General features: G+C 43.7%; 1 protein-coding gene across 1 annotated transcript in view; it reads left to right on the top strand.

Annotated features, from left to right (window-relative positions):
* Positions 1-2352: 2352 nt before the first annotated feature.
* Positions 2353-12532, top strand: part of PRX (periaxin) — a 35770-nt gene continuing 25590 nt past the window's right edge. The window contains exon 1 of the mRNA XM_073549267.1: positions 2353-2488. The gene's annotated coding sequence lies outside the window, so the exon portion shown is untranslated. The remainder of the gene's footprint in view (positions 2489-12532) is intronic.

Genomic DNA, 12532 nt, shown 5'->3' with positions numbered 1-12532 from the left:
GCGGTTACGGTCACCTACAGCTTCCTGTGATATCACATGAACAGAGCAGGTTCTTCTCTCCCACTCTGCTTTGACGACAGGACATCACTATTGATTTACAGCAGGCTCACTGCTGCCTAACTTCAGGGAGTCGGCTGTCAATCAGAATGATGATAGCAGTGACGGCCTGTAAGGGGGGTGGTGCTGTTATGGACAGTAAGAGACACGCTGCTTCTTTAAGAGACAGCACTCCCCTTTGTTTGGTGTGAAGGAATGTTCTGCTTCCCCCTGCAAAAGACTGTGATATGAACTGCCCAAGACTGAAGAGGGGAAGAGTTGAGCCTGTGAGAGGGAGAAAGAAAGAAGCTGCTTCTGAGAACGGCTGTGCATGTAACTGTGAAAAAGGTCTCACAGCCTGGGATGTATTGGACGTGTGAAGTTGAACAGATCCTTCAGGTGTAGCAAAGGTGGCTGTCCTGTGCTATTTTGAGACGCCACAAAGAGACCGAGAAAGGGATTTACAGTTTCCAGGAGCACCTCCAGGACCTTGAAGCAAGGAGAAGACCATGTTTCACGGATCTGCCAGAGAGACGTGCGCACCACCGTATAGGACTGCTGGGGGTCCCCGGACTGGACCTGAGTCCCCAACATTACTGTGAGTTTGCTCCTGTTTGTGCACATGACAGGGCTTAGTGTAGGCTTCAGTAGACAGAACACGGCAGCCGTGTGGCCTGTTTAGTAGAGGCCAGGGAGGCTATACGTAGAGTAGCATCATTCTTTGTTTATTGCTTGTGTGAAATATATTGATCCTGTAATAGTTGGAGCTCCGTGCTATTTGAAGGCCCAGCTAAAGAATACAAACTCTTTTAAATTATCTTTTGCCACTGCATACCCCGTTTGCACCTTCCTTATCCATTTCATTCCTTGCCTTCCAATAAATTTACACTTTGTTGTGTGAACCTCATCTTGTGTACCGTAGTCTCCCTGCACCTTGGTGATTCCCCGGCCATTGCTTCAGACCCATCGACATAGCAGACCGGAAAAGGATGAGCTATGCTATTGATACAGTATGTGGTCTTTGAAGGCAGAAGCGGTCCATGACCGTTCTGAGTTGGCAGAGATCGACAACGGGCAGAACAAGCAGGTAGTTTGCAACAACTTGCATGTAAGTTCTTAGGCTAGTTTCACACTAGTGTTTTTTAGTGCTGTGCTTCGTGCGCAATAGAATCACGTGCAAAAAATGCATCATGCGTTTTGTATGCGTTTGCTTTTTTTCAGGCGCATGCGTTTTAACCAGTTTCTAGCCATGTTAACTCTTAAAACGCATGCGATTTTAAACACAGGCGTGCGCATGTCCATGCACATGCCCGCGTTCCCATAGGCTGTAATGGGTTATTTTGTCGCATTCCATGCGCAAGCGTGCGCGTGCGTTTTTTTGAGACCGGTCGGACGGACAAAAAATGCAACAGGTTGCGTCTGGCGTGCCTAGACGCACACTACAAAAAACGCATGCGCACGGAAACGCATACGAACGCGTGCATACACTAGACCATGCGCCTCCATGTTAAAGATAGGGGCGCAGGACGCATGCGCATGGACGCGCACGAAGCGCAGCGCTAAAAAACGCTAGTGTGAAACCAGCCTTAGACCCATAATAGAAAACAACCCCTTTACCACAGTGATCAGAGCTAGTTTAAGGCAGATGCAAGCTGTGTAGCATCCATGAAAGTGATATTCATCATGGAGGGTTATGGAATTCTGGATTAATTAGCCACGGTGAAGAGAGGCTATAGGGAGCGTCACTTGCTCTGAATGACGTGGCCCACCCGTACATTACACAGACAGCCTATGGAATTCATTGGGCACTGTGTAATGCTTCATTTCTCCTGTGGTGGAGCTGCAGGGACATTGCTGTTGGGTTCCTCCACGGAATATAGTCAATTACTATTGAGCTAGTGAACACCTTGTCACCAGCTCATTGTCGGGGGACCCTTCTAAAAAAAAAAATTTTCCTGCTCAGTTTCCCACTTCTCGTGAAATATCTTATTTTATTGAAGTCAAGTGCTAGAACCACCCGCATGGCCATTCTGGATTAATAAATGCTGGATTAAAGACATTTAACTACAGTTACTCAGAATTTCCTAATATTGCTTGCAATGCCCGGGATACTTTATTAGTGAATTTACAATAAGGATCCTTTGCCGTTCTCATCAGCGACATGGGATGAGAGCTCGGAGGCGTAGGGTGGCATTCTGGTAAGATTGTTTGCTGAATGTCAAAACTTGGAAGTGTTTCAGTGATGTCAGCATCCTGCAGCCACTCACTGGCCAGACAGAAACTTTTTGGGAAGCCTTAGCCCTCTCCCCCTTCTGTGTAGCCTCTCCCTCTGGCATTGAATGTCAGACTTCCAGTGACAGCTCACACTGGACCTTCCAGGAGCGAGCCGGCTGGGGGGATCTGACGGTGGGCACACACTGCCAGGGGCACTGTAACTGGAGATTGATAACTGGTAAGTGTGTCTTTTATTTCCTAATATATCAATCACTATTTATATAGCGCCAACATATTCCACAGCACTGTACACAGACTGTAATCACTTGCTTTTGCCCATGCGCCAATACTAATGCCTATCCTTGGCAGCCATTCCATGACATATGCCTAGGAATGAATGATATATATTTACTGCCGCACGCAAAGCTGTTTAGACACTTTTATAGTCACGTTGACTTTTCACGGCGTCACATGTGAAGATATCTGAAAACTGTATCACATGCTGTATCCAAGCCATCCATCTGAGCCGGAGCCTATTAAATTTGATATTTAGGTTCAGTATTACATGGGCTGGAGTGAAAGTAAAGAGATACAATAATATTTATAAAAGCAATAATATAAATATAAAAAATATGATATAAATAATACAATTCGTAAATGATATAATTAAAAAAATACTAAATGAAATAGTAATTTAAAAAATGTTAAAAATGATAGACATTACATTCTAAATCCAATGATAAGAGAGAACTTACGGTACTCACCAAGCTGCATAAAAATCAAATGTACACTCCTGCTCCTCGTGGCTATAGGACCCCTATTCTAAGAGTTATTGTGGGTCCTAGCCATCAGACCCCTATCTTGTGGATATATGATAAATATATTTAATGGGACAATCCATTTAACATCTAAGTCCTCAAATTAGGCTGTATCCACACTAGTGTCATTGCTTTTTCTTTTACCATGACGCTGTGCTAAATCCACTGTTCCAGACGGACACTGTTGGCTTATAATGGGGTCCTCTGGGGTTCACAGCAAGAATATTGCTATAAACTGTTATTCTCATTTTTAAAAGTGAGGGAAATCTTGAATGGAGAATGTATATGTGATAAAAGGCTTATGCTTGTATTGGGTACTCGTGTGTTAAAAGGAATCTGTCACCCATATTTAGTGATATCATGTAAAGATATCACTAAATTGTGCATCCCATAAGGATTCTATTCGGGCTTTTGACCCCCCCTGACCCCGCACTTTTGAGGCATAAATACCTTTTTTAGCTTGTTGGGGATGCATGCAAATCGCCGAGGTCCGGTCCGATGGGCGTGGCTTAGTAGTCTTCCCCCCCACCTCCTCTTCTTGCTTCACGTAATCTTCGTCTGTGAACACCACAGACGCCGTTGGTTTCCGCGCTTGCGCAATGTAAAGGCCCCCGGCGCCTGCGCAGTATGCTTTGCCCAACTGTGGGCGAAGCATAAAATCGCTACTGCGCAAGCGCCGGTATTTTCCAGCGCAGTCTATGCCCCGGAAGTCTTCACATGCAGGACACACTTCCAGGGCATAGACCGCGCTGGAAAATACCGGTGCATGCGCAGTAGCGGTTTTATGCTTCGCCCACCGTTGGGCAAAGCATACTGCGCAGGCGCCGGGGGCCTTTACATTGCACAAGCGCAGAAACCAACGGCGTCTGTGGTATTCACAGACGAAGATTACGTGAAGCAAGCTGAGGAGGTGGGGGGGAGAAGACCACTAAGCCACGCCCATCGGACCGGACTGCGGGGATTTGCATGCATCACCAACAAGCTGAAAAAGGTATTTATGCCTCAAGGGGCGGGGTCGGAGGGAGTCAAAAGCGTGAATAGAATCCTTATGGGACACACAATTTAGTGATATCTTTACATGCTATCACTAAATATGGGTGACAGATTCCCTTTAATAAGTCAATCTATAGATCATATGGGTTTTCCTACTAACATACAGATGACATGTTACCAGAATATGGAATCGTAGATGTCCAACCATTTTGACTTCCAACAATTACCCAAACTAAGGGGCTTCTGCCGCTTTGACTTTTCCTCTGACCAGTACCTTTCCCCATCAGGCACTGTTTAGAGAACGGCATATCAGCCCTTATATCTAAAAGGGTCACAACCTCCACCAACATATCATAGAGCCAATGAGACCTACAGTCTAATGGAGCAGTCATCCACTCAGGGCTCATTCAGACGTTCGCTTTTTTTCACATGCAAAAAAAGCCCTCCTAGTTCATCAGTGATTTTGTGCAGTTTAATCCGATATTCATATGAGTGTCATCCGAGTTTCATCAGTTTTTCTCAGATAGAGAAATATTTTTTGTTCTTATCTTTTCCTCTCTATCAGTCCATGAAAAACGGACAGCACTCAGATGGCATCCAAGTGCTGTCTGATTTTTTTTTTTTTCACAGACCCATAGACTTAAATTGCAGATTTTGATCCAAAACCTGGATCAATAGTGGACATATTTGTTTTTTTTTTATATTTGGATTTTTTTTTTTTTAATTATTACATTTGGTGAAGCTTTTTGGAGCGCTGATTCCAGATCATTTTGGTAAAGGTTATTGGACCTTGGATGTGTGGATCTAACTTATTTGAAGAGGTCCCCCAAAAGTAGGAGTTAGGGTGTATCGGGGCTAACCAACGTTTCTCACTTCCATCTATCTAGACTAGAATACTCTAAGATTAGACCAGGCTGGGATATGGCGAAGATGAGTTGCCCAGTAGTCAATATTGGACATTTTTCTGCGCAGATGAAAAAAAAGACGTGAACAAGCCAATAGCACCTGTACCCAGTATTGTCTATCTGTGAAAATCACGGATTTAAGCAAGTGCGCAAAAAACGTACATCTGAATTGGCCATTAAAAATATTTTTCAACGGCATTTTCTGGTTTCCTAGATGTGCTGATTGTACAAGCAATGTTAGTAAGGGTTGGAGCAGAATAATTGTCAGGAGTAAATTACTCATTTCTCCTATTTATGCACTATTATTTGGCTGCAGGTATTATTTGGCTGATCTCCATAGTTATCACAACCCTCGCTCCTTCATTACCTTCATGTCAAAGGAATGCAATGCAGGAGATACAGCACAGCCTTGCAGTTTGCAACAGTTGCAGTACCCACATCTTCTACTCCATCTGACCTTACATTGAATAACAGAAACAATTGTGTCCCCTGATCCTGGGCAGTTATTTTGGGCAGGGAATATGACTATTAGGCCATTGTGGGAATGTTATCTTGTGCAGGGTTATTCTTCTTCGTGTCTGTATCTCATTTGTATTATGACCTCTGTCTGTACAGAATGCAGCATATCTATCAGGCAGGCGCAGACATATCACTAGTACAACCTGCACACAGGGGCCCAAGAGGTAAAGGGGCCACTACTACCTTTGGAGCAAGTGGAATTGTACATTATGATGAGCTATTGGACTGCAAAGGGCTCAGATATCGTTCTTGCACAGGGTCCTCGTCTGTCTCCTATGTAAGAGTAACATTTGATAAAGGAGTAGACATTGAGCTCTGGGATACTGTATATAGTTCTCTGTTGTTTGGATAAATATTTAGAATATTTTGATGCATAAATGCTGGCACAACTTAGAGAAAGATAACAATCTTTCACAGCACGTAGTCGTTAGAGGAGAAGAGATTCCAACCAAAAGTAATCTAAAAACATAATATTTTATTAAATACAAACATATAAAAAGTCAGGACAAGGACCTCCAAAAAAAAAAAGGGGGGGGGGAAATCACAGCATGAATGTACAACTAGCCTAGTGGGGGTATCAAAATATCCAGACCAGTAATCAATTACCGGTATATAAAATAACCAGCAAAAGGGCAATAGCCGACATAGCAATGTTTAATGAGGAAGGTTACAAAGACATAAGTAAAAGCGGTTACTAAATAATGGCTGGTTAATGCGTAACAGCGCCAATTATATAAGTCCCAATACACAGGCTGAGTAAAAGAAAAGAAAGCAAAGTGAAGAGCATAATGTAACTAAAGTGCCAGTGCATACATCTGTATGGATTATGCGGTGTTATAAATATTGAAGTGTCTACCTATTAATATATTTATTTATTGAACATATGGGAGTAACAACTTAGTGAAAGCCTGTGAGTCCTGATGATTCGACCACCATTTTTAAAGTCTGTGACTCCTGCTCCCACTTCCCATTCACAGGTAATGTTTTCTATGATTTAATTCCGCTTTTTCGAGACAAAAATCTGTGTAGTTGCTGCAGAACTCGTAGAAAAAGCCTGTGAGTCTTTCTCCGTCCAGTCATAGAATATGCCTGTGACATTTTCTTTCTCCGTCCAGTCACAGAAAAAGCCTGTGAGTCTTATTTTACTCACCCACCAATGAAGAAAGCCTGTGAGTCTTGCTTGCCTCAACCACACATAGTGATTCACAGCTTTCCCAGTAAGCAAACTCCTATATGAAAAGCTATCAATTACTGCCTCGGGCCTTCTCTATGAGTTGCATTGAGACAAGACTCAGAGATTTTTCCATGAGTGGGCGGAGGAAGCAGGACTCACAGGCTTTCTTTATGACTCAGAGGAGGAAACAGGACTTACACCCTTTCTCTATGGATGGGCAAAGGAAGCAGGCCTCACAGGCTTTCTCGATCAGTGGGCGGAAGAAGCAGGCCTCACAGGCTTTCTCTATAAAGTGGATCGAGGAAGCAGGACTCGCAGGCTTTCTTTAGGAGTAGGCAGAGAAAGCAGGACTCACAAGCTTTCTCTGAGAGAGCGGAGGAAGCAGTACTGAGACTTTCTCTGAGTGGGTGGAGGAAGCAGGACACAGGCTTTCTTTATGAGTAGGCAGAGAAAGCAAGACTCACAAGCTTTCTCTGAGAGAGCGGAGGAAGCAGTACTGAGACTTTCTCTGAGTGGGTGGAGGAAGCAGGACACACAGGCTTTCTTCATGAGTGAGCAGAGAAAACAAGACTGGCAGGCTTTCTCTGAGTGGGTGGAGGAAGTAGGACTCACAGACTTTCTCTATAAGTGGGTGGAGGAAGCAAGACTCACAGACTTTCTCTATGAGTGGGCAGAGGAAGTAGGACTCAGGCTTTTTCTATGAGTGGGCAGAGGAAGCATGACTCCTAGGTTTTCTCTATGGGTGGATGGAAAAAGCAGGACTCACAGACTTTCTCTGTGTCCAGTAGCAGGAACACAGCTTTTTACATGAAAATACTGAATCAGTTGAAGGCAAACTTTACATTGTTGAGCTCAGCATCATCAGAAATATCCTATGCTACATTCAGGGTAGGAATTGCAACTGTATAGCAAGAGGTGTAACGACAGTTGGTGACGGTGTAGTTGTTTCATCCGCACTCAGGCCCTGGAGCTTAGGGATCTGTTTCACCCATTTGATAAGACCAATATTATTAATTATTCATAAGAGTTTTTAGGCCCATTAGAGATTTTGCATTGGGGCCCATGAGCTTCAAGTTACACCAGTGTCTATAACCTGTTTAAAGAGAATCGTTCACTATGTCAAAAGTGGTCAGTTTTCTCTTACTTTATTCCTGCTGCTCCAATGAGTGTTCCTTTTTAATAATCTGTTATATGGTTCCTTTTTACTTAGTGCAAATTCTTATGGTCTTTACAATGGGGCATAATAATAAATATATTTTACTCGATCTCAAAAGTGGCTAAATAAAAATGTATATTTATGTTGAAGCCCAAAGGAAAACCTGTAAAAGCTGTAAAAGCAAAATAATGTATTTCTGTCACTTGTGGCACTTAGACCACAAATTCCTTTAAAATAGACCCAAATTCACAGAGTAATGGCAATACTCAAGTCATTTCCATAGGCATACCGGGGATAGCTTCTGTTTGATCCTAATTGTGGCCCGTCCATTAAAGGTCCCTAACAAAGAATGCTTCATAAACTGCATTCTTGGATAATTACTATGTCATTGTGCTGGAGTGGATGTCAAGGCATGACGAGGCCGGAAGGATGTAGATTATCTGGGACGTGAATAGAATAAGAGACCAATGTCCAGTCCCCGGATGTTGAGGCATGATGCGTTGGTGTGGTTGGAGAGGCAAGAGATGACGCCCTTGTGTCTGTAGACTAGTGGGAGACCATGGATGACAGGAAAGAGCTTTTCCTTCCTGGTGATGTGGTATTAAAAATATACACAGATTCTTTAAATATTTTTTGGCTTATTGTAAAAGGTAGAACATTTCATTGCCAAGGGTGTACATAATTAAAGATGCTAAGATATGACTGCTAAATAACCCATCTGGGAAGAAATTCCAATCAGATTGCCTCACACTTATTCTTCCTGGGTAGTGTAAAACTGTACAGGTCTTTCTCTTTATGGAGACGTCAACATTAGCAACTAAGGGAAAGAAAAAGCAGTCTGAGATCCACAAATATAACAAAAAATGGAAAGGAGGAACTGGTGGTTGGCCTGAGGATAGCATTAGTCAACCAAACCATCCAGCACCAGGAAAGAGGTCCCATTTTGTTCTTATTTTATTGCTCGTAGGCCACTCTTCTTTTTTTAGCTATTTAACCCCATTTCATAGAATTGACTCAAGTGTGGTGGTCCACTGATTAGCCCTGCTGCTTTGAAGCGATGTGATCTTGGGTTCAAAACTGTCCATGGGCAGCATCTGCATGAAGTTTGTATGTTTTCTTCCATGCCAAAACCAAGTATTTGCAAAATGCTGGACTGTTCATTACATGTTCTGTCATAAACCCCCCTCAATCTGGATCTACTATAGTAGTTACTTCGATTGCCCCGGCAGAAGTTAATCGAAGCAAAGACTTGGTAAAATGCTACCCTGGTCAAGATCTAAACTGAGACCTGGATCAAGGACATGGAAGGGCTTATTGCATCCTTGCAGGAGAAGGGTGAAGTGACTCCAGCCCGTTGACTTTTCTGTGGTGTTGTAGCTCATCTCTATTGTCCATGTCCATATTCTGCAAAGGATGCATGACAGATTTGCTGTTTGTGACAACTGCGCCTATATGCCAGACCCAACCAGCTTATGTCCAAAAATGGACCAGAGCCAAAAACTGGAACACAAATGAACATACATATATATACTAGCTGAAGAGCCTGGCGTTGCCTGGGCATAGTAACCAACTGTGGTTAGTTATAACAAATTATAATGATTATATTGCACATAAAAACTGTGCATCTAATCCTATCCTGTGTGATACGGACTGCTGAGCCGTGTATCTAATACTATTCTGTGTGATACTGACTGCTGAGCCGTGTATCTAATCCTATCCTGTGTGATACTGTCTGCTGAGCCGTGTATCTATTCCTATCCTGTGTGATACTGACTGCTGAGCCGTGTATCTATTCCTATCCTGTGTGATACTGACTGCTGAGCCGTGTATCTAATCCTATCCTGGGTGATACTGACTGCTGAGCCGTGTATCTAATCCTATCCTGGGTGATACTGACTGCTGAGCCGTGTATCAAATCCTCTCCTGTGTGATACTGACTGCTGAGCCGTGTATCTAATCCTATCCTGTGTGATACTGTCTGCTGAGCCGTGTATCTAATACTATCCTGTGTGATACTGTCTGCTGAGCCGTGTATTGATTCCTATCCTGTGTGATACTGTGTGCTGAGCCGTGTATCTAATCCTATCCTGTGTGATACTGTCTGCTGAGCCGTGTATCTATTCCGATCCTGTGTGATACTGACTGCTGAGCCGTGTATCTAATCCTATCCTGTGTGATACTGACTGCTGAGCCGTGTATCTAATCCTATCCTGTGTGATACTGACTGCTGAGCCGTGTATCTAACCCTATCCTGTGTGATGCTGTCTGCTGAGCCATGTGTCTAATCCTCTCTTGTGTGATACTGACTGCTGAGCCGTGTATCTAATCCTATCCTGGGTGATACTGACTGCTGAGCTGTGTATCTAACCCTATCCTGGGTGATACTGACTGCGCCGTGTATCTAATCCTATCCTGGGTGATACTGACTGCTGAGCTGTGTATCTAATACTATCCTGTGTGATACTGTCTGCTGAGCTGTGTATCTATTCCTATCCTGTGTGATACTGACTGCTGAGCTGTGTATCTAATCCTATCCTGTGTGATACTGACTGCTGAGCTGTGTATCTAATCCTATCCTGTGTGATACTGACTGCTCAGCCGTGTATCTAATCCTCTCCTGTGTGATACTGACTGCTGAGCTGTATATCTAATCCTATTCTGTGTGATACTGACTGCTGAGCTGTGTATCTAATCCTCTCCTGTGTAATACTGACTGCTGAGCCGTGTATCTAATCCTATCCTGTGTGATACTGGGCTCCCCCTGCAGTCTGTGTCAGAGTGTGGTCTGAGTTGGCACGGTAATAAATTGTGTTATTTCCAGCTTTACAGAAGGCTGATAACACCATAGAAATGATAAGAATAATAGGCCTCAGTTACCACAACTGTCTACAAAGAAAACTGTTGCTGATAGCAACCAATCACAGCTCATTTTTCATCTTTTAAACAGCTCTGGGACAGCGTGGCGAGTTTTGAGTGGCGACTTTTGTGTTTTGACTTTTATGTGGCGAGGTTGGTATATGTGTGGTGAAATGTGTGCTGAGGGTGGTATATGTGTTGAAGCACGTGGTAGTGTGTGGTGCATTTTGTGTGTGTTCATATCCCTGTGTATGGTGAGTATCCCATGTCAGGGCCCCACCTTAGCAACTGTACGGTATATACTCTTTGGCGCCATCGCTCTCATTCTTTAAGTCCCCCTTGTTCACATTTTGCAGCTGTCAATTTGCCTCCAACACTTTTCCTTTCACTTTTACCCCATTATGTAGATAGGGGCAAAATTGTTTGGTGAATTGGAACACTTGGGGTTAAAATCTCACCTCATAACATAGCCTATGACACTCTCAGGATCCAGACGTGTGATTGTGCAAAATTTTGTGGCTGTAGCTACGACAGTGCAGATGCCAATACATACATACACTTTTGCCCCATTACGTAGATGGGGATAAAATTGTTTGGTGAATTGGAACGTGCGGGGTTAAAATTTCACCTCACAACATAGCCTATGACGCTCTCGGGGTCCAGACGTGTGACTGTGCAAAATTTTGTGGCTGTAGCTGCGACGGTGCGGATGCAAATCCCGGACATACATACGTACTGTACACACACCCCCACATTGAGCTTTATATATTAGATATATATAGTACAGACCAAAAGTTTGGACACACCTTCTCATTCAAAGAGTTTGCACACTCTTGGCATTCTCTTAATGAGCTTCAAGAGGTAGTCACTGGAAATGGTTTTCACTTCACAGGTGTGCCCTGTCAGGTTTAGTAAGGATTTCTTGCCTTATAAATGGGGTTGGGACCATCAGTTGTGTTGTGCAGAAGTCTGGTGGATACACAGCTGAGAGTCCTACTGAAAAGACTGTTAGAATTTGTATTATGGCAAGAAAAAAGCAGCTGAGTGGCCATCAATACTTTAAGAAATGAAGGTCAGTCAGTCTGAAAAATTGGGAAAACTTTAAAGTGTCCCCAAGTGCAGTGGCAAAAACCATCAAGCACTACAAAGAAACTGGCTCACATGAGGACCGCCCCAGGAAAGGAAGACCAAGAGTCACCTCTGCTGCGGAGGATAAGTTCATCCGAGTCACCAGCCTCAGAAATTGCAGGCTAACAGCAGCTCAGATTAGAGACCAGGTTAATGCCACACAGAGTTCTAGCAGCAGACACATCTCTACAACAACTGTTAAGAGGAGACTTTGTGCAGCAGCCTTTTATGGTAAAATAGCTGCTAGGAAACCAGTGCTAAGGACAGGCAACAAGCAGAAGAGACTTGTTTGGGCTAGAGAACACAAGGAATGGACATTAGACCAGTGGAAATCTGTGCTTTGGTCTGATGAGTCCAAATTTGAAATCTATGGTTCCAACCACCGTATCTTTGTGCGACGCAGAAAAGGTGAACGGATGGACTCTACATGCCTGGTTCCCACCGTGAAGCATGGAGAAGGAGATATGATGGTGTGGGGGTGCTTTGCTGGCGACACTGTTGGGGATTTATTCAAAATTGAAGGCATACTGAACCAGCATGGCTACCACAGCATCTTGCAGCGGCATGCTATTCTATCTGGTTTGCGTTTAGTTGGACCATCATTTATTTTTCAACAGGACAATGGCCTCAAACACACCTCCAGGCTGTGTAAGGGCTATTTGACCAAGAAGGAGAGTGATGGGGTGCTACGCCAGATGACCTGGCCTCCACAGTCACCAGACCTGAACCCAAT

The sequence above is a fragment of the Dendrobates tinctorius genome, unplaced genomic scaffold (assembly GCF_039654945.1).
Source record: "Dendrobates tinctorius isolate UK_male_01 unplaced genomic scaffold, ASM3965494v1 ptg000158l, whole genome shotgun sequence".
Taxonomy (NCBI): Eukaryota; Metazoa; Chordata; class Amphibia; order Anura; family Dendrobatidae; genus Dendrobates; species Dendrobates tinctorius.
Note: the sequence above shows the minus strand (reverse complement) of the source record. Positions and strands in the feature narration are given on the sequence as shown.